The sequence below is a fragment of the Mauremys reevesii genome, linkage group 9 (assembly GCF_016161935.1).
Source record: "Mauremys reevesii isolate NIE-2019 linkage group 9, ASM1616193v1, whole genome shotgun sequence".
Classification (NCBI taxonomy): domain Eukaryota; kingdom Metazoa; phylum Chordata; order Testudines; family Geoemydidae; genus Mauremys; species Mauremys reevesii.
In genome coordinates, this window is record NC_052631.1 from 62,011,265 (window position 1) to 62,039,092 (window position 27,828).

General features: G+C 46.8%; 1 protein-coding gene across 1 annotated transcript in view; it reads left to right on the plus strand.

Moving 5' to 3' along the window:
- Window positions 1-8,176: 8,176 nt before the first annotated feature.
- The window catches only part of ARHGAP36 (Rho GTPase activating protein 36), a 74,262-nt gene continuing 54,610 nt past the window's right edge, over window positions 8,177-27,828 (plus strand). Inside the window, exon 1 of the mRNA XM_039489845.1 lies at window positions 8,177-8,213. The gene's annotated coding sequence lies outside the window, so the exon portion shown is untranslated. The remainder of the gene's footprint in view (window positions 8,214-27,828) is intronic.

Consider the following 27,828-nt stretch of genomic DNA (forward strand, 5'->3'; position numbering starts at 1 on the left):
TCAGTGAAAATCCAGAGGTGGATAAGGAGCTGGTTAAAGGGAGACTGCAGAGGGTAGTATTGAAGGGGAACTGTCCGGTTGGAGGGGGTTACCAGTGGAGTTCCTCAAGGCTCGGTTTTGGGTCCGATTTTATTCAATCTATTTATTGCTGACCTGGGAACCAAGAGTAGGAGTGGGCTGATAAAGTTTTGCGGATGACACCAAGTTGGGGGTATTGTCAATTCGGAAGAGGATCGATATTCTCCAGGAGATTTGGATGACCTTGTAAACTGGAGTATTAGTAACAGGATGAAATTCAATAGTGAGAAGTGTAAGGTTATGCATTTAGGGATGTCTAACAAGAACTTTAGTTATAAGCTGGGGCGCACCAGTTGGAAGTAACGGAGGAGGAGAAGGACCTAGGAGTCCTGGTTGATCGCAAGATGACTATGAGTAGGCAATGTGATGTGGCCGTTAAAAAGCTAATGCGGTCTTGGGTTGCATTAGGCGAGGTATTTCTAGTAGGGATAAGGAGGTGCTAGTCCCGTTATATAAGGCGCTGGTGAGACCTCATTTGGAGTATTGTGTGCAGTTTTGGTCTCCCATGTTTAAGAAGGATGAATTCAAACTAGAACAGGTACAAAGAAGGGCCACTAGAATGATCCGAGGAATGGAAGGCCTTTCGTATGAAAGGAGACTTGAGGAGCTCGGTTTGTTTTCCTTAACCAAAAGAAGGATGAGAGGAGATATGATTACACTCTTTAAATATATCAGAGGGATAAATACCAGGAAGGAGAAGAATTATTTCAGCTCAGTGCTAATGTGGACACGAGGATGACGGATATAAACTGTCAGTCAGGAAATTCAGGCTTGAAATTAGACGGTTTCTAACCATCAGGGAGTGCAATACTGGAACAGTCTACCGAGGGAAACAGTGGGGGCGAAGGACCTCCACGACTTTAAGATTAAGCTAGATAAGTTTATGGAGGGGATGGTATGATAGGATAACGGGCTTAGTCAATAGGTCAATTATGTGCCTGGTATGATGTAACCTTTTCCAGAGGGTTTGGCTGGAGAGTCTTGCCCGCATGCTCGGGGTTCAGCTGACCGCCATATTTGGGGTCGGGAAGGAATTTTCCTCCAGGGAAGATTGGCTATGGCCCTGGAGGTTTTTCGCCTTCCTCCGAAGCATGGGGCAGGGTTCACTTGCTAAGGAGTGGGTGGATCGGCTTATGTGGCCTGCATCTTGCAGGAGGTCAGACTAGATGATCATAATGGTCCCTTCTGATCTTGAATTCTATGATTCTATGATTCTATGATTCTATGATAAATTGGAGAGAGTCCAGCGGAGGGCAACAAAAATGATTAGGGGGCTGGAGCACATGACTTATGAGGAGAGGCTGAGGGAACTGGGATTGTTTAGTCTGCAGAAGAGAAGAATGAGGGGGGATTTGATAGCTGCTTTCAACTACCTGAAAGAGGGTTCCAAAGAGGATGGAGCTAGTCTGTTCTCAGTGGTAGAAGATGACAGAACAAGGAGTAATGGTCTCAAGTTGCAGAGGGGGAGGTTTAGGTTGGATATTAGGAAAAACTTTTTCACTAGTAGGGTGGTGAAGAACTGGAATGGGTTACCTAGGAAGGTGGTGGAATCTCCTTCCTTAGAGGTTTTTAAGGTCAGGCTTGACAAAGCCCTGGCTGGGATGATTTAGTTGGGTTTTGTCCTGCTTTGAGCAGGGGGTTGGACTAGATGACCTCCTGAGGTCCCTTCCAACCCTGAGATTCTATGATTCTATGATTATATTCACTTCTTATTAAATTTTTATAAAACCCTATAGACTGCACAACGTCACACCCTCCTCCTGAACTTACTGCCAGAGACTTGGACACTGACCATGGCGGAGGCACTATATCTAAAATTTGCTTTGGGGCTCCCCTATGGGGCAGACACTCCTGTGTCCCCCAAAAGGGAAAGAGACCCTGATCCAGCTGTAGGCTCACAGCTACCAGCTATGACAGACCTTTCACTGGCCAGCAAAATCCTCCCCCTTTCACTCAGGTTGGGTTTGCTTCCAGCTAGAGTCCTTGGGGTTTGTTCCCACCACAGCAGTCACCAGGTCCCCAACTTCCAGCTCCAGGTTACATGTCACTGTGCACCTCTTCCACTCCATTACAGCCAGTTCATGCTTTTGAGTCTTAATTGCTTTGTCTCTTAACTCCAGGCTGGTGGGCAGCCTTTTCTTTTTCCAGGGCAGCCCTTTCCCGGGCAAATTGTACATCAATTTCCATTTGTCTTTCCTGGAGACCATCGTTACTTGATGAGCTGGGATACCACAGAGAATCCCCTCCTGCCAGAACAGGCACCCCTCCACTCTGTCTTGCTACATTAGACACTTCAGTCAGCTACAGCACAAACACAGAGGTTGGGCCACACCCATCTGCAGTTCACTGAAACTGAGATGCACTCAGCTCAGGGGCTTCTTAGTTAGCAGAGACCTTCTCAGAGCCCAGTGTTTAGCCTTTCTGGGCAATTTGCAACTTGTATAGTTCTAGCTTCCTCTGATCTTTAATCTTATTTATTTTGCTTCCTTTTCTGTCCCAACTTCCCTTACCCGAAATAAGCAAACAGAAAATAACAAACCAGTAACCACTTTGTCTGTTCTTCAGCCACCACACTTAAAACTCTCTTAAAATCACTACCAGTATCTGAAAGCAACCAGCTGTGCACAGATCCTGCTCGACTACGCTACTGTGACGGGTTGGATCACAGAAAATCCCCTGGGATCTGCCAACTGATGTGCCAAGAATACCTCTGCTCCTGTTTTCCCTGCCAGCTCAGGACTCCAGCACCCTGTCTTGCTGAGCTAGACACTCCCATCTGCTCCAACAAAGACCCAGGGTCTGAATTACTTGCCCTTAAGCTGCAGGTTTACCTGAAAACAGTTCACAGAAGTGTGCTTGTCTTTAGCACTCAGATGCCCAATCCCAATGGGGTTGAAACCCAAATAAATCCGTCTTACTCTGCATAAAGCTTATACAGGGTAAACTCATAAATTGTTTGCCCTCTATAACACTGATAGAGAGATATGCACAGCTGTTTGCTCTCCCAGGTATAAATACATACTCTGAGTTAATTAATAAGTAAAAAGTGATTTTATTAAATACAGAAAATAGGATTTAAGTGGTTCCAAGTAGTAACAGACAGAACAAAGTAAGTCACCAAGCAAAATAAAATAAAATGCGCAAATCTATGTCTAATCAAACTGAATACAGATAATCTCACCCTCATAGATGCTTCAGTAAGTTTTTTCCTCAGACTGGACACCTTCCAGACCTGGGCACAATTCTTTCTCTTGTTCCAGCTCAGGTGATAGCTAGGGGATTCTTCATGATGGCTCCTCTCTCTCTTTGTTCTCTTCCACCCCTTTATATATCTTTTGCAATAGGCAGAAATCCTTTTGTCCCTCTTTGAGTTCCCACCCCCTCCTTCTCAATGACCACACTCAATAGATTATAAGCTTTTTAATGATACCTTACAAGAGACCTTTTGCATGAAGCATATCTCAGTTACATTATATTCACTTATTAAATTTGTATAAAACCATATAGGCTGCACAACGTCATAGAGTGAAATGCCTGCAAACTACATGGACATTTTTAAAAACCACCATAATAGAGGCTTGGAAAACACAAGCCCAACTATACATACAAAATGAGGGGTTCTAAATTAGCTGTTACCACTCAAGAAAGATCTTGGAGTCATCAAGAATAGTTCTCTGAAAACATCTGCTCAATGTGCAGCAGAAGTCAAAAAATCAAACAGAATGTTAGGAACAAATAGGAAAGGGATAGATAATAAGACAGAAAATATCATAATGCAACTCTGTGAATCCTTGGTATGCCCACCCCTTGAATAGCTTTTAGGAGCTTTTGAAAATTTCACCTATGGTCCTTTCCTCTCGGAATTTTCAGTCTAAATAGAAGATGAGAAAACTGGTGGATACGACAAAGGGATGGGGGAGCACAAGGTCCCATGTGACAGTGCTGCTCGGTAGGACAAGCAGAGGTCTCAGCGCACCAGTTCTCTAATCATTGTTGAGATTTTTGTAGACTTCTTAGGGAAGTATGGTAAGTTTTCAGGAGGAATGTGAAGGACGATCGTGCAGTGGCCTTGCAAATGCTACAAGAGAGCGTGAGGCATACAGGGCGGTGTGGAAGAAGATGCAAAGGGATTTGTTGGACAACTTAACAAACAGGTGCCTTGGCGGAACAGGAGCAGAGTTGGGGCCACACTCTGCAGTGAGGCCATGAGGGTAAAATGAAAAATAGATAAATAATGTTTTTACAAATCAGTTTCATCCAGTCTGGACCAAGCATGCTGCTAGGAGCCAGCCATGACAATATGGTTCTTGCTGCGGTCTGTGCAGCTGCCGTGTCCCTGACACCTTCCTAGCATTGCCCTGTTGGCCAGTGGACCTAGCAAAGCTCAGTGCAGCACAGGTCGCTGCCTTGCAGCAGTGCTGCACAGTTATCTCCTAGGGTGCTATGCTACCATTATTGCTCTAAATAGCTCTCCATTCCTAAAGCTCACCTCAATGGGCTAGAATGTGAAACCTCTGAGGCTACCCAGCTGAACCTTGGTTAGGATGTGTAGCCTCAGGTGATGTTTCATATTCTAGCCCAGGTGGAGAGGAGGGATGGGTCAGTCGACAGGGCACTTGCTTAAGGCTTGGAGACCTGGATTCAGCTCCTTGTTCTGTCACAGACGCCCTGTGTGACTTTGGGCTAGTCCCTTAGCCTCTCCGAGTGTGTCTACACTGCAATAAAAGATCCACGGCTGGTCAGGGTCAGCTGACTTGGGCTGTGGGGCTATAAAATTGTGGAATGGAAGTTTGGGCTCGGGCTGGAGCCCAGGCTTTGAGGGGGGATTGTCTCAGAGTCCAAGCTCCAGCCCCAGCCTGAACATCTACATTGCAACTTTATTGCCCTCTGAGCCTGTGTCAGCTGACCCGGGCTCTGAGACTCGGTACTTCAGAGTTTTTATCGGTGTAAACAGAGTCTCTGTGCCTTAGTTCCTTGTGTGTACAATGGAGGCGACAGCCATGCCCTGCCTCACAGGTGTGTGAGGGCATGTGCCCACAGATGCTATGTTGATGGGTTGCCAGGTAAGTACCTTAGATAGTTATTGTACATGTGCAGTGTCTGAATGCTAAACTACAGCCAGTGCTCTGGGGAGGGGAGGGAGACAGAAGACCCTGCAAACTGTGCCTAGTAAAAGGCTCCCTCTGTTTGTAATTTTTTTGTTCATTTTTGAAAGAAAAGATCCAAGCAAGCAAATTCCATCAGCGTTCTCAAACATCCGGCCGGCCAGTGAGCTGGACCCAGAGGCTCTGAAGCATTCCCCACATGCCAACTAGCTCCTGCTCATTTTTTAAACAAGGCCACTGCATTCAATATTTACCATCCATCTCCTCAAGGGAAATGGACCTCAATAAATTGAGTTGTGTTTTGTGCTGGAGCCAAGAAAAACTGTGGGTGTGAAAGAGATCGAATGAGGGCAAGCTGGGACTGAAGAGTACAGCACTGGCCCTTTCACAAACAAGGGTCCTTCCGTGAAAGGCAGGGCGACACCAACCGGCAACTGCAGCCACCTGCTGCATGGGGGAGCACTGTACATGGGTGACTGGTAGGAGCTCGGTGCAATGAAAAGCCAGCGGGGCAGAGCCTCGCTGACTTTTCCTCTGGGTGTTTCTACTTTCTGGATCATGAAGTTGTGTTGTGTGGTTTAGGAGCTGTTCTGATGCCTGTATGGCTGTTTGTTCCCCAAGGACGATTGAGGTAACACAATCCATTGAGAGTAGCTTGTGGTTTAGTGGGCAATGGGGCTGGACAATGCCTATGTGCTTGGGTGCATCGCCTCTCACACTGGTGTCACAGGGAGTTGGAACCTCCCTTCTCCACGTGGAGTGGCTTGTTTCTCAAAGTGGCTGAGCAGCTCTGGCTGGGCATGGACCCCCCCGACCCCAGTCCCTCCCTTGTTCCTCAGCGCACATGGCTGGGTGTTTAGCTACAGGCAGTGTGTACTGTAACGCCAATCACTAGTGCGTCTGTCTCTGTCTCACCCAGGGCCTCCTTGTGGGGGTTCACATTCATTTTCAACAGTGACCTTGGGAGATATGTGATTGGCCAAGGCTCTGCTGGTGAGTCACTGCTCTGCCTGTGCCTGCTGAGTAGGGTGACCAGATGTCCTGATTTTATAGGGACAGGCCTGATTTTTGGGTCTTTTTCTTATATAGGCTCCTATTACCCCCCACCCCCTGTCCCGATTTTTCACATTTGCTGTCTGGTCACCCTATTGCTGAGGGAGGTACCCTCAGGTATGACAAACCAGCAGCAAGTGCCTGAGCGTGTCACCTGTTTCAGACTACTATCCCATGGCTGTGGCCAGCTTACACACCTCCACTGCACAGAGGAGGTAGAGTACTCCTGCCTAACCCACTCTGGAAATGCTGAGAGGCCAAAAGCTCTGTGCAGCATTGCGAGTGCGCAACCAGCCCCCTGCACCAGCTCAGCACTTTGGGATATCCTGGCCTTAGTGACAGTTGAGGGTGCATCCAGGCACAGCCACCCACATGCTCATCTCTGTAAAAGCATGACAATCAGAAGCTCCCCAAATTGCTGTCAGTAATGTCACTCTGAGCCTTTCGCTGCCCTCCCCTACCAGGGGCGGCTCTAGGTATTTTGCTGTCCCAAGCATGGCAGGCAGGCTGCCTTCGGCGGCTTGCCAGCGGGAGGTCCCTGGTCCTGCGAATTCGGCGGCAGCCTGTGGGAGGTCCACCGAAGCCGCGGGACCAGCGAACCCTCCGCAGGCATGCTGCCAAAGGCAACCTGCCTGCTGCCCTTGCAGCAACCGGCAGAGCGCCCCCCATGGCTTGCCGCCCCAGGCACACGCTTGGCGTGCTGGTGCCTGGAGCCGCCCCTGTCCCCTACACATACTGACATGCAATATGTCCCCCAGCCAGGGGCGGCTCTAGGCACCAGCGCATCCTGGGGAGGCGTCATTTTGCTCGTGGGGCTCCGCGGCATGCTGGCCTCCCAGGATGCCGGAGCCGCGGGAAGAGGGGACCCGCCGCGGGACTGGGGAAGGGCGGCGCAGCGCTCCGCGCTGCTTGGGGCAGCCTACTTTGTAGAGCCGCCCCTGCCCCCAGCTCAGCCAACTGACCATCTCATGCACAGCCTTATCTGTCAGCTCATGAGTGCTGAGGAAGAGGAATCTGCCAGCAGATACACGGCCAGCAGGTTGGTCAGATGGTGTGATCTGTTGGGACAACCAATTATGAGGTTACTGTCAAGGCTTTGCCTGTGAAGTACACTGTGAACCAGATTGTTATGAACTGAAAAGCAGTGAGAAAAGTATGGGATGGAAGAAACATTATAAGATGGAAGAAAGAGAATTGTGGGAAATTGCCCCAAGCTCCCATAATTCCCTGAGTGTAGTGCTGGTATCCCACAACACACTGGCATAGTGTTCCACATGGCAGTGTGCAGGACAATGGCACAGGGAACAATAGGATGCCTAGCCACAGTGTGCCATGTCTTTTGATGACACAACCTCATGCAGTGAGGATGTGCTGCGTCAGCCAAAGCAGCCACATGCGTATACTCTGTCGACGTAGTGACGTCAGCAGATGTATGGCCGCAAAAGTCCTGCTAGTAAAACTTTCTAGTGTAGAAGTGCTGCTTGCATGTCCTTTGCTGCTGAGTGCTCTGTGCCCATTCCTTCTCAGGGAGCAGAGAACAGCCCTAATAAATTTCTAAACATAGCATATAACCCTCCAGTAGCGCGACTGCAATCAACAGTGACTGCTGAAAATCAGCCTATTATGAACAATACTGGCCATTTCAGGAGGATCTTGTAAGTTCTTTGTGCCCATGAATTAATAGGATCTTTGCCCGTTCCCTAATTTTTTATGGCTAATGGTAAGAAAAGAATGGGAGCAATTAAGACTGAGACCAGAAATGAATAATGATCCCTTTGCCTAAGGAATAAACACCAGTAGCCCTGCGAGCTGTAGTTCTCTTTTAAGCTAATCCTCCCCTCTTCTACACATGATGTTTCTGGCTTTTATTTGTCTTGGCAGGAAATTCATCTCTTCTCTTTCCTTTCCCACCCCCTTCTTTCTCTGTTGCCAGATGCTGTTCTTCCCTGCCTCACTTCTCATCCTGCTAAAGTTGGGGTAAGCTCATCTAATGCACGCTGCATGGTGTCTGGGGGGAACGGGGTGGAGACAATGGTTTAAAGCAAGCATCTTAACAATTTCCAGAACTTCACCTTGAGAAAGGAGCCCAGATGTAAGTTGTGAGCTGAAAATGAAGCTGTAAGGTAAACAAAACTCCTTTGTTCCTGTTTGTACGGGGGTGGGGGGGGGTATTTAGCGGCTGAAGGGCAGTGGCAAACGCAACGCTGGGTAAACTGGTCTACAAACAGCTTTGGAAACAGAGGAACTGATGCATCTAAGAGTTTGCTGTTTGATTTAATGAATCTCACAAAGATCCAGCCCTAAAAACAGGTGGAGAGGATTTCATTGTAAAGAGGAGAGAGGTTGTAAATTTCGCTTGGAGGGAAAGATTTGCTCACATTCATCAAACTGAAGTTTGCAGTGGATACTTAGCACTTCTGCTTTTAAAGCTTCCAGGGGCTATTCAGCCATTCAGTTACAGACTAATTAAAGCCTCAGAGCTTCTTGCACACTGTGATGTGAGAGCTGTGCTGCCAGTTAGCTGCTTGGAGTTTATTCTCACCCAATTTTATATCTGCTGGACAAAAATGAGCATCACCGAGCTCGGTGAACATGGGAAGGCAAATGGGAATTTCTTCTGATGTCTCTTTCTTTGCTGCAGGGCTAATGGGGGCTGGAGAGCAGCGCAGACTATTATGGGGTGAACAGAGGCATAGATATTAAGGCAACAAGGTACCCTTAGATTATCTGGTCTGAATCTTTTGTATATCACAGGTGACAGAACCTCACCCAGTGATTCCTGCATCTATCCCAATAGCTTGGATAAAATGGGTATGCTCAATGCGCAGCCTCTCATGTGGGTAATGGGGCACACACTATGGTCAAACTATAACAGGACTGAAATGTTGTGTTCCAGGTTGCAGGTTAATGGAGGTCAGGTGGGTTAGGTCACCGGTGTATCCTTACTGGGGTTACCAAGGGTTTAGGTGGGCAGGACCTATGCACTAGCTCTTACAGAGCTGCTGGGGCTCATGGAGGCAGGCACCATAGTGCAGTCTGTTACAGGGTTAACAGCAAATGGGGCAGGCCCTGGCAGGAAAGCTGTTTTTCAACTTTCCTTGTTACAATGAGTGCCTGACTGTGTTCTCTCTAGTTCAGATTGCTCAAGAGTTTCCATTATAGCCTCCTATTTTCACATGCAGATAACTGGGACTATATACAGAGTCTGCTGCAGCTGGCCCCAAATCTATACTTGTTCTTTCCCCCACCCTCCTCTCCATAGTCTGAGCACCCTCCAGTTATGCAGCAAGTGCATGACTAACATCTGTCACATGTGGTTCATTCTGTCTTTCAGCCTCTTCCCAGGGGAAGTGTGGGTGCAGTGCAGTATTTTGGTTTTGTAGGGTGCTTTTATTATTCTTATATGCACATGCTGCTCTGTGTTTCCATTAGCAAAGGCAGGTTGGAGCAGTGTGTCGTGCACTGAGGAGATTAGTGATGATCCTTAGCTCCTGGAGGAGTTCATTTCTCCAGTCTCAGACCATCCCCAAAGAAAGCTCTGTCTCATGCACAGACTAGCTTTACCCTTGCAGTGGCCCACGGGGGCCTTGGGTAGAAGGAAGGTGGTTTCTACAGGGTAGAAGTTTCTCTCTGGTGGCTTTAAAGGTTATAAATAGAGGAATCTTCACTGGGAAGTACATCTGGGGCAGTATGATGAAGTCAAGAGGGTATCAGGATGGACATTGACTGGCCAGATCTGAGTAGTGGATCAATGGAGAGACAGGCAGCAGAGGTGGATGTGATAGTAGTATACCACTGTGTCATCGATTCTCTTTAGGGTGAACGGTTGGTCTACACTAGTGGAAGCATCATTGCTAGAACAGGTGAAAAATTCTCTAGCCTGGTGCACTCCACTGGCTCCTGAGGCCAAAATGCCCTTCCCAACCCAGTGTGCTCCACTGGTTTCTGGGCCCAGTGCACAATATATCCTCGCTGAATAGCCCAATATCTCCCTTCTGTTTTGGGCAACCAAGTTCCTCTAAAGTAATGTGTGATTTCTCAAGGGGCTGACTCAGGAGATATCTGAGCCATTAGCGATTATCTTTGAAAACTCATAGAAGATGGGAGAGATTCCAGAGGACTGGAAATGGGCAAATATATTGCCAATCTATAAAAAGGGGAATAAGGACAACCCAGGGAGCTGCAGACCAGTCAGCTTAACTTCAGTACCCGGAAAGATAATGGAGCAAATAATCAAGCATTCAATTTGCAAACACCTAGAAGACAATAAGGTGATAAGTAATAGTCAGCATGGATTTGTCAAAAACAAATCATGTCAAACCAACCTAATAGTTTTCTTTGACAGGGTAACAAGCCTTGTGGAAGGGGGGAAGCAGTATACATTGTATATCTTGACTTTAGTAAGGCTTTTGATAGTGTCTCACATGACCTTCTCAAAAACAAACTAGGGAAATACAACCTACATCAGTGGTTGTCAACATGTGGCCCGTGGGATGCTTGTGGTCCAATCAGTACATAGCTGCAGCCCATGTGACATCCTCAGTGCCATACAGGTAGTATTGGATACCATTCACCCTACAAACCTGAAGCCCGTTGTCAGGCCTGTGCCCAAGACACTTTCGGGTGCAACAGCACCAGAAGTCCACTGTAATCCACCTAGAGAGAGAAGGCCTCCTAATAGCTGGATCTTTAGCTAGGGCTAACCCATGGTTATGGGGCAAAATAATCCCTGGGGTTTAGCCTGGAATGGAGGCAGTCTACCCTCCTTCTCTAGTTTAGTGTTTGTTTTATTTAGGGGATGTTCTCATTAATGGGGGAGGAATATATTGTATATTTGGTTGTCGTGGTACTAGAACCTTGTTGTTGCTATGGCAACTGAGTTAGATTATTAGGGGGTAGCCGCCAGTTTTGGCTGGTTTGGTTAGTTCAGTGTGTGGCAATAAATGGCTGCTTTTAAGGTTTACAGCTCTTGGTGTCTCAAGTGATTTCTTCCTAAAACTGCTGCCCCCAAGGATACAACAGAAGTGACTGCCTAGGAAGGAGTACTGAGGAAAGGGATCTGGGGGTTATAGTGCATCACAAGCTAAATATGAGTAACAGTGTCACACTGTTGGGGGAAAAAAGTGAACATCATTCTGGGATGTATTAGCAGGACTATTGTAAGCAAGACACGTGAAGTAATTCTTCCACTCTACTCTGTGTTGCTAAGGCCTCAGCTGGAGTATTGTGTCCAGTTCCAGGTGCCACATTTCAGGAAAGATGTGGATAAACTGGAGAAAGTCCAGGGAAGAACAACAAAAATGATTAAAGGCCTAGAAAACATGACCTATGGGGAAAGATTGAAAAAAATGGGTTTGTTTAGTCCGGAGAAGAGAAGATTTGGGGGGTGGGGTGGGGGGGAGAGACAGACATAACAGTTTTCAAGTACATAAAAACTTGTTACAAGGAGGAGGGTGAAAATTGTTCTCCTTAACTTTTGAGGATAGGACAAGAAGCAAAGGGCTTAAATTGCAGCAAGGGAGGTTTAGGTTGAACGTTAGGAAAAACTTCCTAACTGTTAGGGTAGTGAGGCACTGGAATTGCTTAGAGAGGTTATGGAATCTGTCACTGGAGGCTTTTAAGAACAGTTTAGAGAAACACCTGTCAGGGATGGTCTAGTTATTACGTAGTTCTGCCTTGAGGGCAGGGGACTGGACTAGATGACCTCTCGAGGTCCCTTCCAGTCCTTCACTTCTATGATTCGTCCCCTGCCATAAAAGAGAAATGACAATTCTGATTAGGCTAATACAAATATGAGTATTTAAATAAAGGGATGCAGCTGGGCAGGATAACCACATTTATTACACTGCTCTGTCCAATAGTGACCGAGGGAGGCTCTCCCATCTACTAACATCTTCCCCAATATTTACAGTTAGTTGCCAAGTTATCTTTATACATATCCCTTAATTCTAAAGTATAGAATTTTCTCCTTTGCTTTTCGGGAGGGAAATTCCTAGGAAGGTAGTCTGGATATTCAGATTTGTAATAGTTTATTTTATACTCTGAGTGACTCTGGTTGTGTTATGGAAACAAGCATCTCATTCCCATGCAATGCCACTTCGTGTGCCTACCCAGCTGTTTCGCTACCTCTCACTTTTTCAGAGACTCTTCTGGCTGGGCTAATACTCCTCTTCAGTTGAATATGAGGAGGGGTTGTGGGCAGCCCTGACTTGTAGCTGGTTCTAGCTGAAAAAGATGTGATGTTTTCCACTAAGGAATAGAGGCTTGCGGGGAATTGTGTTGTTCTGTTTCATAGATTAGCCTCCTACATCCAGTTTTTTGCAGTGTGATTATCATAAAAGGCAATTACACCAAATGTAAAGGCCTTTGTGGTATGTGTGTTATCACTGTTGATGGGTTGTTGCAATGTTTTGAGTGGGGAGTTCTGTTAAGTAGCTTACTCAGATCACTGGCTGCTTTTCTCTGTGACAAATCCTGCCCCAGCAATTGTAAAAGCTGTCCCAGGAGATCCGCTATTACCTTTGTTAGAATCTCTGCATTCCTGTTTGATAATGACATAGGCGGACATGCATCGCATAGGGCCTTTGTGTGGCTTTGGCATTAATATTGTATGTGCTTCCCCTGGGAAGCTAGTAAGTAGGTTGCTATTCCCAAAGCTATTTTATAAACATATTCAGCCTGGTTTTTACTGGATATATTCAACCTTTTTGTATTAGTCACTGCTGAATCCATCCGATCTTGGGGCTTTACCTCTAGTCAGAATTTTAATGGCATTTCTAAGAGCCTCCTGTGTGATTTGCTCATAGAATAATTTTATTTTTGTGTTAGGGGTTAAGTAGCAAAGGTCCAGATTTTCAAAGGTATGTAGGCACCTAAAATGCAGATGGTGCCTAGTGGGGCTTGTAACAGTGTCTAAGCAGGCCAGGTGCCTAACTCCCCTTGATTCCCATGGGAGTCAGCAGCCTAATCTGCCCATGTGCTTTTTCAAATCTCACTAGGAACCATCAGCATCTTTAGGTGCCTCCGTACCTTTGAAAATCTGGCCCAAAGTTTCCAATTGCCCTTTTTATGTCTCTATTCACTCAGAGGAGGAGAGTAGCTTTTGTAATAAACTTGAACTATTTGAAGAATGCCTTTAATTTTGGTTATGAATTCCCTTGATTCTGTTTAAAGATAGAATATGCAGTTACTGGCTTGCTTTATTTTCGTAAGATTAGCTAGCAAATGCTGCGATTTGCTGCTGTGCTTGAAATAGCTCTGCTGTTGGATCATATAACTATATTGTGGCTTTTGAAAGACTGGGGAGTCAAGAGCCTTTCTCAGGACATCCAATCCCTTTAGCTTGTCCCTGCCAAGGTTCTCATAATAGTCTTTTTCCAATTTATATAATTTTACTAAGTCTCTTTAACTAACTAACTAATTCAAAACCCCTATCAAACCAGAACATAAGAATGGCCATATTGGGTCAGACCAAAGGTCCATCTAGCCCAGTATCCTGTCTACCAACAGTGGCCAATGCCAGATGCCCCGGAAGGAATTAATAGAACAGGTAATCATCAAGCGATCCATCCCCTGTTGCCCATTCCAAGCTTCTGGCAAACAGAGGCTAGGGCAGGGCCAGCTCCAGGGGTTTGGCCGCCCTAAGCAGCCAAAAAAAAAAAAAGAAAAAGAAAAAGAAAAGTCACGATCGCGATCTGCAGCAATTCAGCGGGAGATCCTTCGCTCCGAGCAGGAGCGAGGGACCCTCCACCGAATTGCTGCTGAATACCTGGATATGCCGCCCCTCTTGGGAGTGGCCGCCCCAAGCAACTACTTGCTAAGCTGGTGCCTGGAGCTGGCCCTGGGCTAGGGCCACTATCCCTGCCCATCTTGGCTAATAGCCATTGATGGACCTGTCCTCCAGGAATTTATCTAGTTCTTTTTTTGAACCCTGTGATAGGCTTGACCACACACTATACTACACACCCCATTCTCCTCTGAGGAAGCGCATGAGAAAAAGAGTGAACTGTTCATGAAAGCTGCTAATCATTTTGCTCCATGAATGATTGGAAGGTGCTCTGGGCTAGATCACAAACTGCTTCTAAGTCCACCGGCAAGGCACCACGGACATTCTCAAGAGCACTGCTCAGCTAGGTGCCCAAGGTTTCACTGGCAGTCATGGACTAAGCCACCTTAGATCTAGGCCCCAGCAGGATTCTCAAACGAAGCATTTCCCCTGCTTATCTTGCCAGCAGGGCCCATTCCTGCAGGCAAAATCAAAGCATGCCTAAGACTGATACCTGTCATAAAAGGCAGCTGGGGCAGAGCAAGTGAGGTGTGTGCCCAAACTTAGAGGTTAGGCCACTTACTAGACTGTGGGAGATGGAAGTTCAAGACCCTATAAAAATAATTAAACATTTGTTCGAGCAAAGTGGAACTGCTCCAGCAGGAAAGATTTAGAGACACGTTCCATGGTATACTCTGTAGCCTGTTGGTCAGGGCACTCTCCCGGGAGGGGAAGAACCTTCATTTAAGTCCCACCTGCAAAGCAGGGACATGAAAGCAGGTCTCCTACGTCCCAGGTGAGCGAGGATTTCACTTAGCATGGTGGCTGGAGGTTTACTGTTGTGGGCTTACCCCTCAGACACTGTGGTGTTAAGGGTAGTGTTGAATCTGTATAGAACAGACTCTTTGAGCAATTTATTTTTAATTAACTATTTCACAGTATTTTTCTCCATCACAGTTTTTAACTCAAGATTTTTTTATTTCTTTTTCTTTTAACTGAATATTTTAACCCTTTTTGGGGAAGCATTCTTATTGAGTGACCTCTGTTCTGGCAAGGGATGTTTTTCTGTATGGCTGATGATGACACTGCTTCCATTCGGTGTATGTGTTCTCAATTTTAACTCCATCTGCATCAAATTTTTGGGGTGGGGATTTTCTTCTGAGTTAGTGACATGCCTTGGGATCAAGGCAGGGAGAAGCTGAGGCACCTTATGGAGCCACTGACTTCCCTACAGCAATGAAACCAGGTGAGCAAGGAGGTTCTATAGAGCACAGGGATCCATGGTGAGGCAGGGATCAAGGAACCAGGAGAGTTAGGAGCTTTCCTGAGTCAGCTTCTGAGTCATTTTCCCACTTCTCCTCAGGCTCCAACATCCCACATCTTGACTCCTACTTCCCCACACAGCACTGCATACTTGTGAACTTCCTGAAGTCCACAGGACCTGCTGCAGACTTTAGTAGGACTGCGCATAAGCCCAGTGTAGACACTACACAGATCCACAGCAGCTCCTCCTCCTTGGTATCTGGGACTGGGAGTAGCCATAATGGTATGGAACTGGGGGAGCTTTAGGCAGGGGCTAGATGACTCAAGGAAGATGGGGGTGAGCCATGGAAACAGGAGAACTAGCCTGGCCAAGAAAAGGCTGTAGTGCCTAGGAGCTCTGCAGATGTGCTGAGCTGAAGTGAGGGGGGAGAATCTGGGAGTTTAGGATTTATGCAGGGTTAGAAGTGTTCCCGAGGCCAGAGGACATCCATGTGGCTGCCTATATGGGGCTGTATACTGCTGATGGCTGCCGTTTCCTACAATTCCCCTTTTCACACAGTGGCATGTTGTAAGGCGGCTCTTCAGAATGGAGTATTCCATGCTTCTACCTCATCCCAGTGCCAGGGAAACAGATTGAGGTGCTTTGACACAGTACGGTTTCTGCACAGGGAAATAGCACCTCATCAGTCCATCCGAGTTCTTCGAACCTGGACATAAAATTAGGGTGACCAGACATCCTGATTTTATCGGGACTGTCCCGATATTTACTTGTTTGTCCCATGTCCCGACCGAAGTTCGGTTGGGATGCGAATTGTCCCGATGTTTTGCCCTCCAGCACACAGGTGGAGGAGGCTTGTGCCCCAGCTCCATCCTGGCCCCACCCTGCCTCCGCCCCTCCCTCCTCCATTGGATCCCTCTGTCATAAACAGTTAGTTAAGGGTTAAGGCTTGTTTTTACCTGTAAAGGGTTAACAAGCAGTACCTGTGAATACCTGACCAGAGGACCAATCAGGGACAAGATAATTTAAAATCCCTGTGGAGGGAAGTTTTTTTCCTGTGTCCTTTGTTTGAGTGACTCGCTAGTTGGAATTAAAGGAGTCCAGACGTCTTAATCAAGTCCTCTCAGAGTTCTGCAATAATTTCTTCTATTCAAGCTAGTGAGTATTAGAAAGGGAACTAGTATTTTTATATTGTTATTTCTGTATTTGCAATTGTGTGTTTTGCTATAGAATTTCCTTAATTCTATACTGTTATTGCTTTTACTGAGAAAGAAGGGAGGGGGAATTCTCTCCAGAGATTGATAAGTTTAGACCCTGTGTATTGTTCCATCTTGGTATTACAGAGATAGTTTACTTTTTTTTTATTCTTTAATAAATCTTTTCTGTTAAGGACTTGGTTGATCTTTCCTTGGGTGAATTCTCAGGGAAAGGGGAGGAGGGAGGAGGACGGCATCCCTCTGTAGTTGAATCCCGGTATCTCTCCTAGGAAAAGGGAGGGGGGAGGAAGCAGGGGGGAATGGTTTACTTCTCCTAGGTGTAAGAACTCCATGGATTTGGGGCTCTTGGGATCCCCAAGGATTTTGGGGAAGGACTGTGTCCCAATACACATACATTATTGGGTGGTGGCAGCTTTTACCAGATGTAAACTAGGATTTTAGTTTAGAGGAGTCCATGCAGGTCCCCATTTTGGAACCGAACAGCTCCAAGTGGGGGAGAGACCTATGACACCCTCCCCAAATCCCTGCCCTGGCCCTGCCTCTTCCCCAAGCACGCCGCATTCCTCCTCCTCCCCCGTTACTCCCAGGAGTGCACTAATCAGCTGTATGGTGGCGCAAGCGCTGGAGGGATGGGGGAGAAGCAGGACGCGGCAGCCAGCTCAGGGGAGGTGGAGGCAGAGCGAAGGTGAGCTGGTGTGGGGGGCGGGGCATGGAGCTGCCCACCAATTTTTCCTATGCTCCGGCAGCTCTTTTTTTTTGCTTTTGTTTTTGTTTTTTCCTCCGCCGCCAGCTCTTGGGGTTTTTGTTGTTGTTGTTGTTGCTCCTTCGGCACCCCCCTCCGCCCCCGCATCCCGATATTTCACGTCTCTCATCTGGTCACCCTACATAAAATAGTAGATCAAAGAGAACTGGGTGACGCTATTTATTCGGACTTTCAAAAAAATCCTGACAAAGTGCCTCACAAGAGAGCAAAAACAGGGCCGGCTCCAGCTTTTTTGCTGCCCCAAACGGCAAAGCGGAAAAAAAAGAAAAAAAAAAGATAAAGTGGCACTTCGGCGGCAGCTCTACCGCGTCGCTTCATTCTTCTGCGGCAGTGGGTCCTTCACTCCAAGAGGGACTGAGGGACCCACCGCTGAATTGCTGCTGAAGACCCGGACATGCCGCCCCTTTCCATTGGCCGCCCCAAACACCTGCTTCCTTTGCTGGTGCCTGGAGCTGGCCCTGACCAAGGGGATGGAGCAGTCTTGAGGAGAGAGGCAAAGTACCATCATGCAACTGGAACTGGCTAAGAGATAGAAAATAAAGACTAAGAAATGGGAGAAGCAGACAGATGTGGAGGCAAAGCAAGGGGAACAAAAAGTTGCTTCCATTTCCTTTTTTAAAATGTAGAACATTCCTTACAAAGTAGCTACATTAAAAGAAATGAAAAGTAAGGCCTGAAAAGTCAGGAAATGACTAAGTTACAATTGCCTGTGAAATCTTAATCCTGCCTCCTTGTGAGTTTGCCTTAGGATACAGCTTTTTTAAATTAACATGATCACATGGTCTTAAAATGAAAAGCCTGAACATAATGCTCTCTGAACATTTTGCCATAATCTAATTGTGGTTCAATAAACATTTTTTCAACCTTCTTGTGCACTTTAGCAGCTTCAGGAATTGAAGTGAATTCCTCTGCGCAGAAACAAGGGGCGTTGCTACTGACTTCAATGTCTGGAGTAATTCCCCAGCCCAATATTTGCTGCCTTCTGGCAACCAACTGATTCATCGATTCCAAGGCCAGAAGGGATCATCGTGATCATCTAGTCTGACCTGTGTAATGCAGGATGCAGAACTTCCCTGAAAAAATTCCTAGAGCATATTTTGCAGAAAAACATCTAATCTTAATTTAAAATTGCCAGGGATGGAAAATCCACCGTGACTCTTGGTAAATTGTTCAGTGTAACCAACTCTTGCAATTTTATCTGAGTTGTGAGATATTTGGTGTTTTTCTTAAAGCCATAGCTCCTGGAGCCATGTGACTTCATGGGAATCTCAACTTTCATTTTTTTTTAAATTGAAGTTTCTAGTCCTTGTGGTTTCAGAGAAGCCTGAAAATGTAACACCTAAATGCTCAACCTCCCCTGCCCCCAAAAGAACCCAAAATTTATTATTTTAAAAATCTGACAACTTTAAGCCAATCTCTATTTTGGGGGCCAGACTTGCGATTTTTCAATACTTGGGTTTGGCCATATTGTAACGTCTTATCTATATTTGGATCACAAATTAGGTATGAGCCAACAATGTGATGCAGTTGCATATAAGGTGGTTTGTATCTGGCAGCTGCAATGCATTTATTGTGAAAGAATTTGCACATACAGGTCCTGATGCTACGGGGGTGATCAGTGCACATGTGAGGGACCCCACTGAACTCCAGGTGCAAATTTTAACAGTAGGGGTAAAAAAACAACAACCTTTGAATGACTGTTCTGGGGATGGGATGGACTCACTGTCACGTGGAGTCTTTCAATCAGGATTGGTTGTAGCTTTCTAAAAGGTACGCTCTAACTCAGTGTTCCTCAGCGGCTGCGGCACGACCCACAAGTGACCAGGAAAGGCAATCGGGGGGGCTGTGAGGTGCAGAAAATTATTATAATTATAAAGCAAAGAAAATAAAATTTCCAGAATAACTTTGGAGCAGCCTAAACATTAAAAACCTATCTCGCTCCCCCCACTACCTGCAAATAAGGCCTTTCAAGACCAAATATTCTCTGGCAAGCTCTCAACATGCACAGGCTAGAATTGTTCTCATTGATACATTTTTACTCTGACTTTTATAGTAAATATAAGCAGGGGAACGGGGCTTGCAAACATTTTTGACTTCCAGTAAGGGGTCACCAACCTGGAAAGATTGAGAAACACTGCTCTAACTTAACCACAGGACTCTGGCTTGTGCTGTGCAGGAGGTCAGACTAGCTGAGTATAATATCCCTCCTGGCCTTAAAATCCTTGACTCTGTGAAAATTGGGCTCTACAGAGGCACCAGAGTCTGGTCATGTACAACCCACTGCTGGATCAGGACCATATCTAGTATCATCTCTCATATTCTTTCTATCCGAGTCTTTTGAGTGCAATTTTAGAGTAAGCCCACAATGGCCCTATGTTACTACATGAATATTTTTCTTGAAAAAGCCTCATCTTAGCCATGTGGGTCTGTCACAAATCTAGTCACACGGCATTTATGCTCTTTCTCGTGTCTTTAGATTGTTATCACTAGTGACTGTACCCAAATATTCCAGTGAACGGGGATGATCAGTTTGTCACACTTGTAAATAGCTCCTCCCTCAGTAGTTATTTTTGCACGCCCAGTCGGCTTGCTGTGTACATGACCCCACCCCTCAGCACTCGGCCCCGCACGCTCAGCAGACAGTATCTAAATACATTCTCTTGGATCACTTCAGCCATTGTTACCCTGACACAGGATGGAGCATTTCAGCTTTCTTGACAAGTGGAAGTTCAGTGTTTTGGAAGACATGTTGGTTGCAAATATAGCACAAGCTATTTGCTTATCTATTTAGTTTTTGAATCAGTCACAGTAAGGATGCTAATGATGCCAGTGCTGCAGAATCATTAATGCTGTTAGCGCTGCTGCTGTTGGAGCTCCAGTTTTAGCTGCATGAGCAGACGGTGCAGCTTGCTGATTCAGCAGACCACCATGTTATGCATAAAGAAAGACCACAGGCTTGGTTCGATGGTGAAGGCGCTCAGCCAAGTTTATTGTCAGCAAAGCATGGTACTAGCGCCCTGTCCAACAGGTCACAGGGACACTAACACATGTATGCCCATGACAAGCTAAAGCTCCATCAACTTAACAGGATGCTGTCCCCTCAGCCAATCCAAAGACACCCCTCCTATGACTTGCCCTTTTGTACATTGATACAAACAAGTTACATGTTATGCTCCTGATGTTAGTTACCACCCTTCTCCCTGTACCCACTAGTTCAGGAGTTCTCAACCTTTTTCTTTCCGAGGCCCCTCGCAACATGCTATAAAAATTCCACGGTCCACCTGTACCATAACTGGTTCTCTGCATATACAAGCTACATTGCTCAGGGTTCGGCTTCAGCCCCGGGTGGTGGGGCTCAGGGCCCTGAATTTCAGCCCCATGCGGTGGGGCTTCAGCTTTCTACACTGGGCCCCAGCAAGTCTAATACTGGCCCTGCTTCGCAGCCCCCCGGTTGAGAACCACTGCACTAGTTCAAACAAAACATCCTCATCTCTTATCCTGTCATTCTATCCATCTCTTATGAGGGATCGCTGCGTTCCTGTACAATCTCCTGGGAATTTGTTTATGTAATTACTTGAGAGATCTGTGTGTCTTTGTACCATCCCCTCCGGTCAGGAATGTGCTTACTCAGTTAGCCAATACTTGGTGTGTTACTATTCTGCCAAGGCCAGGCCTGCTCTGGTTTGCAGCCTTTGGTTCACACTGTTAGTTATGTCTACATCCTGGACTTGTCTTTTTTGGCCCAGATAAGCTTTATGTGTGAAATTGCTTAGTAGAGGAAACCTCTATGTAAAATAGAAAATTCTACTAACAATTAAGAAACAAATTAAAGTGATTTAAGACTATAAAATGGGACGAAAGCAAAGGAATAATGTAAATAATCCATGTATTTAGATAATATCTATTTAAATGAAGAAAAATCTTGATTTAATAAAAAAATACGATTTTAAATTTAAAAACAAAACCAGGATTCAAATGCACCCTGATGGGAAAGTATTAAGATTGCACATCTCTAGGATGAGCCATTTCCTTCTCTATCCCAGTATGTAGGAGGCATGTTGAGGGAGGGAGGGAGGAAGGAAGGGGAATGAATGGAGTGCAAGTCACTCAGGCAGTTGCAAGCTGTTTCTCAGCCTGTAGGAGGCTATTGCAAGCTGTCTTAAGTTAGATCAGTGGTCCTCAACCTTTCCAGACTACTGTACCCCTTTCAGGCGTCTGATTTGTCTTGTGTGCCCCCAAGTTTTATCTCACTTAAAATCAAAACCTTGCTTACAAAACCAAACATAAAAATACAGAAGTGTCACAGCTCACTGTTACTGAAAAACTGCTGACTTTCTCATTTTTACCACATAATTATAAAATAAATCAATAGGAATATAAATATTGTACTTACATTTCAGTGTATAGTGCAGGGGTGGGCAAACTACGGCCCGTGAGCTATTTGGCCCTGCTCCATTGCTCCAGCTGGGGCCCTGGGTTTGGGGGCCCCACTCCGGCCAGGGCCCTGGGTTTGGGGCCACACCACGCGGCTGGGCCCCACTCTGGCGTTCTGGCTGGGGCGCAGGGTCGGGGCCGCACCATGTGGCTCGGCCCTGCTCCGGCCGGGGCGCAGGGTTGGAGGCCGCACCACACGGCTCCCGGAAGCCGCGGCATGGCCCCGCTCTGGCTCCTACGCGATCCAATGGCCCCCTCCGGCACTCCAATGGGAGCTGCAGGGGTGGTGCCTGCTGATGGGGCAGCGTACAGAGCCATCTGACCACGCCTCCACGTTGGAGCTGGAGTAGGGACAAGCCACTGCTTCCAGGAGCCGCTTGAGGTAAGTGCTGCTCAGAACCTGCACCCCTGAGCCTCTCCCCATGCCTCAACCCCCTGCCCCAACCATGGTCCCCCTCCCACTCTCCAAACCCCTCTATCTCAGCCCAGAGCACCCTCCTCCACCCCAAACCTCTCATCCCTAGAGCCCAGAGCCCACACCCCCAGTTGAAACCTGCATCCTTTCCTGCACCCCTGTCCCATTCCTAATTCCCCTCATGCCCTCCGAACCCCTCGATCCCAGCCCAGAATACATTCCTACACCCCAAACTCCTCATCCCCAGCCCCACTCCAGAGCCCGCACCCCAATCCCAATGTTGTGAGCATTCATGGCCCATCATACAATTTCTATTCCCCAATGTGGCCCTCGGGCCAAAAAGTTTGCCCACCCTGGTATAGTATATAGAGCAGTATAAACAAGTCATTACTGTATGAAATTTTAGTTTGTACTGACTTCGCTAGTGCTTTTTATGCAGCTTGCTGTAAAACTAGGCAAATATCTAGATGAATTGATGTACCCCCTAGAGAGAGTTAATGTACCCCCTGTGGATCCCTGGGGCACCGGTACCTCTGGTTGAGAACTACTGAGTTAACACAACCTTGAGGTGGCATCAGGAAATGAATTCTCTTCATGGCACAGCAGAACTCTGTATGCTAAGAGTAAATGTCACCTGGGCAGTAAAAGCTCACAGGCACTACATACACTTGCCCAGCATTCAAACACTAAACCTAATACGCAACAGGACACCACAGTGTTAACAACCACTTCATTCCTTTTTACAGCCTCTTCACACTTGCACACAGGATACCTCCTAAACCAATACATCCCCTTTTCCCCTATCCATTGTTATATTTACAGGCTGCTGTCATGTGCACCCCATTACTGACAATCCCCAGGGCAAGAAGACCCCACTGCCCTGCTACTGACACAACCTATGCAATTCTCTATTGAAATGATGCTGAGCTATTGCCAGGCAAACTTAACTCTGCATTAACTAAGCTTTTTTGCAATTTAATTTCCTTGTTTTTTTTTTTAAACAGAAAGAGAAATGTTTGTCTGTAGGAGTTTAGGGTCATCTAGGCTTTGTCTACACCACAGACCTTACAGCATCGCAGCTGTTACTGCTGCATCTGCGCCACTGTAAGTTCTCCTGTGTAGCTGCTATGTGCCAACGGGAGAGAGCTCGCCCGTCGGCGTAATTAAACCGCCCCAATCAGTAGCAGGAGGTATGTTGGCAGAAGATGCTCGCCCGCCGACATAGCGCTGTCCACACTGGTGCTTCTGTCAGTGAAACTTACGTCACTCAGGGGTGTGTTTTTTCACACCCCTGACCAACAAAAGTTTTGTGGACAGAAGTGCTAGCGTAAACAAAGCCTTAGCCAGTTGCAGTTCTCACCTAGGTTTGCAGTTGATATGCTACTGTGCCTAGGTAATAATCAAAAGACCTACTTTTTATATGGTGCTTTTCACCAGCAGATCTCAAGGAGCTGTACATCCCATTTTACAGATGGGAAACTGAGGCAAGTGCTGCTCCTCCATCCTGTGGTTTAGTTACAGTGGAATGGGGATATTGGCTGTGCTTTGAAATGTTTGCAGGGTATAGTTGCTAACAGGACCAATGAGATAAATCTCATCTGTGGTCTGGCACAAAACCATATAACAGGTTGTTACAGTAACTGTCAGCAGGTGAGAGCAGGCTGGTGTGTCTCCTTCTCCACCCTCTGCCCACCATTCACCTCCAACACTTCTGCCGCCTCCTCCCATTCCTGTCCCACGAAGCCATTGGCTGGCCCTGCAGAACCCATTACCAGGTAAGAAGTTGCTCCTTGCTGTCTCCTGCCATGTGCTGCTGTGTGCAATATCACAGGCAGCAGCTCACTGGAGGCCTGCACCCTACTGTGGGTATGTAGCCGGAGCTACACACTGGGCCCCTCAATCCCATTACGCATCTTCATCTGGCACTCCTGCCTCTGCTTCTGTCACACTTCCCCAGCCATGTCCCTAGCCCCTGCCCCCAACCTGCTCCCTGCCAAACTGGGTCCCCTCCCCCACCCCACACAGGGGCATGAGTATCTTAACTATTCATTTTCTGGATTTCAGATGTTTAAATTTGTTACCTTCATTCCCTGCACCCCCAGATCCCAGCTCACGTGGAGGGAAAGGGAGAGGGGCTGAGACAAGAGAAGCAGGGTCCCCAAGATCCCAGAGAACACAATAAGTGGATTTATAGACTCATAGACTTTAAGGTCAGAAGGGACCATTATGATCATCTAGTCCAGGGGCGGCTCCAGGCCCCAGCACGCCAAGCGCGTGCTTGGAGCGGCAAGCCACTGGGGGCGCTCTGCCAGTCGCCGCGAGGGCGGCAGGCAGGCTGCCTTCGGTGGCTTGCCTGTGGAGGGTCAGCTGGTCCTACGGCTTCGCAGGACCTCCCGCAGGCATGCCTGCGGAGGGTCCGCTGGTCCTGCGGCTTCGGGACCTCCAAAGCTGTGGGACCAGTGGACGCTCTGCAGGCAAGCCGCCGAAGGCAGCCTGCCTGCTGTGCTTGGGGTGGCAAAATGTCTAGAGCCGCCCCATATCTAGTCTGACCTCCTGCACAATGCAGACCACAGAATCTCACTCATCCACTTCAATAACAAACCCCTAACCTATGTTTGAGTTATTGAAGTCCTCAAATTGTGGTTTGAAGACCTCAAGCTGCAGAGAATCCTCCAGCAAGTGACCCATGCCCCATGCTGCAGAGGAAGGCGAAAAACCTCCAGGGCCTCTGCCAATCTGCCCTGGAGGAAAAGTCCTTCCCGACCCCAAATATGGCGATCAGTTAAACCCTGAGCATGTGGGCAAGACTCACCAGCCAGCACCCAGGAAAGAATTCTCTGTAGTAACTCAGATCCCACCCCATCTAACATCCCATCACAGACCATTGGGCATACTTACCTGCTGATAATCAAAGGTCAATTGCCAAATTAATTGCCAAAATTAGGCTATCCCATCATACCATCCCCTCCATAAACTTATCAAGCTTAGTCTTAAAGCCAGATAGGTCTTTTGCTCCCACTACTCCCCTTGGAAGGCTGTTCCAGAACTTCACTCCTCTAATGGTTAGAAACCTTCGTCTAATTTCAAGTCTAAACTTCCTAGTGTCCAGTTTATATCCATTTCTTCTTGTGTCCACATTGGTACTAAGCTTAAATAATTCTTCTCCCTCCCTAATATTTATCCCTCTGATATATTTATAAAGAGCAATCATATCCCCCCTCAACCTTCTGTTGGTTAGGCTAAACAAGCCAAGCTCTTTCAGTCTCCTTTCATAAGACAGATTTTCCATTCCTCGGATCATCCTAATAGCCCTTCTCTGTACCTGTTCCAGTTTGAATTCATCCTTCTTGAACATGGGAGACCAGAACTGCACACAGTATTCCAGATGAGGTTTCACCAGTGCCTTGTATAACGGTACTAACACCTCCTTATCTTTGCTGGAAATACCTCACCTGATGCATCCTAAAACTCATTAGCTTTTTTAATGGCCATATCACATTGGCAGCTCATAGTCATTCTGTGATCAACAAATACTCCAAGGTCCTTCTCCTCCTCCATTATTTCCAGCTGATGTGTCCCCAATTTATAACTAAAATTCTTGTTATTAATCCCTAAATGCATGACCTTGCACTTTTCACTATTAAATTTCATCCTATTACTATTACTCCAGTTTACAAGGTCATCCAGATCTTCCTGTAGGATATCCCGGTCCTTCTCTGTGTTAGCAATACCTTCCAGCTTTGTGTCATCAGCAAACTTTATTAGCACATTCACACTTTCTGTGCCAAGGTCAGTGATAAAAAGATTAAATAAGATTGGTCCCAAAACTGATCAGTGGAGGATGGCTCAGACCCCTACAGAAGGATAGGACTCCCCCTGAGCCCAGAACACACATGTAAGGGGCAAATTCAGGGCTGATAGGGCCCCCACTCCTAAATTTCCAACTTCCTCTGCTACCTCAAATTCACCAGCCCCTCCCATCTTCTCCCCTTCCCTGAGCCCCCAACCCCTCTTCCCACCTCCACCACACATAGAATCATAGAATCTCAGGGTTGGAAGGGACCTCACGAGGTCATCTAGTCCAACCCCCTGCTCAAAGCAGGACCAAACCCAACTAAATCATCCCAATCAGGGCTTTGTCAAGCCTGACCTTAAAAACCTCTAAGGAAGGAGATTCCACCACCTCCCTAGGTAACCCATTCCAGTGCTTCACCACCCTACTAGTGAAAAAGTTTTTCCTAATATCCAACCTAAACCTCCCCCTCTGCAACTTGAGACCATTACTCCTTGTTCTGTCATCTTCTACCACTGAGAACAGTCTAAATCCATCCTCTTTGGAACCCCCTTTCAGGTAGTTGAAAGCAGCTATCAAATCCCCCCTCATTCTTCTCTTCTGCAGGCTAAACAATCTCAGTTCCCTCAGCCTCTCCTCATAAGTCATGTGCTCCAGCCCCCTAATCATTTTTGTTGCCCTCCGCTGGACTCTCTCCAATTTATCCACATCCTTCTTGTAGTGTGGGGCCCAAAACTGGACACAGTACTCCAAATGAGGCCTCACTAGTGCCGAATAGAGGGGAATGATCACATCCCTCGATCTGCTGGAAATGCCACTACTTATACAACCCAAAATGCCATTAGCCTTCTTGGCAACAAGGGCACACTGTTGACTCATATTCAGCTTTTCGTCCACTGTAACCCCTAGGTCCCTTTCTGCAGAACTGCTGCCCAGCCATTTGGTCCCTAGTCTATAGCAGTGCATGGGATTCTTCCGTCCCAATATCCACCTCCTCGTAATACCCCCTCCCTCACTTCAGACTGTGACCAAATGCACCCATGTATTCACACCCTACACACCATTGTAATAATCTCTATCCAGGTGTCAGCAAACTTCATTGGCAATTACCTGTCCAGTGGCCATTCTTTGGCAAGGAAGGGGGCAGGAAAATATTGAGGTGTATTTTAGCAAATAACAGCATGGAACCTCTTTAACCAGGAGATGCCATAGGAAGGAACTTTATGTAGGGGTAAACCTCAGGAAAATGCATTTCAAAGGGGGACTGGAGTATAAAATTGAGGGGCAAAATATCCTTGGGATTCCCTCTCTCTCTCTTGCTCGCTCTTTCACCTGAGAAGACAAAGGAAACAGCCCTTTGGGGGCAGATCCTGATTTAAGAATTTGGTCAGGTATGTTGCTGGAAATATGTGATAAGAATTTTACTTTGAACCAAGTCTCGTTTGTTAAATTTAGTTACTAGAAAACATTTATCTTTATTTCTTTTGTAACTGTTTCTGACTTTAATGCCTTGTACTCACTTAAAATCTATGTCTTTGTAGTTCAATAACCTTGTTTTATTCCTTAATTGAAACTAATCCAGCATTGTGAATTGTTTGGGTAACTCCATTTAAAGTAGCAGACTGTTGTATATTCTTCCCTTACAGGCAATGGAACTAAAATATCTAAACTCTCCAGGAGAGGGCTGGACAATGCAGGACACATGTTTTGAGGGGAAATTCAGGACTGGGGGTGCATTGGGGTCACCCTGCAAGTGGTAACCAAGGCTGAGTGTGACCGGTGTATTGCAGACAGGCTGCTGGAGTCAGAGTTGCTGGACCAGGGCTGTGGCTGTTCACAGACACTCAGGAGGTGACCTGTGAGGTAGCAAGCTGTTTGTGAGCGGCCCAGGTTGGGAGCTACAGCAGCAAAGCACTGTGAGGCACCCCAGGTTTCAGGGCAGGT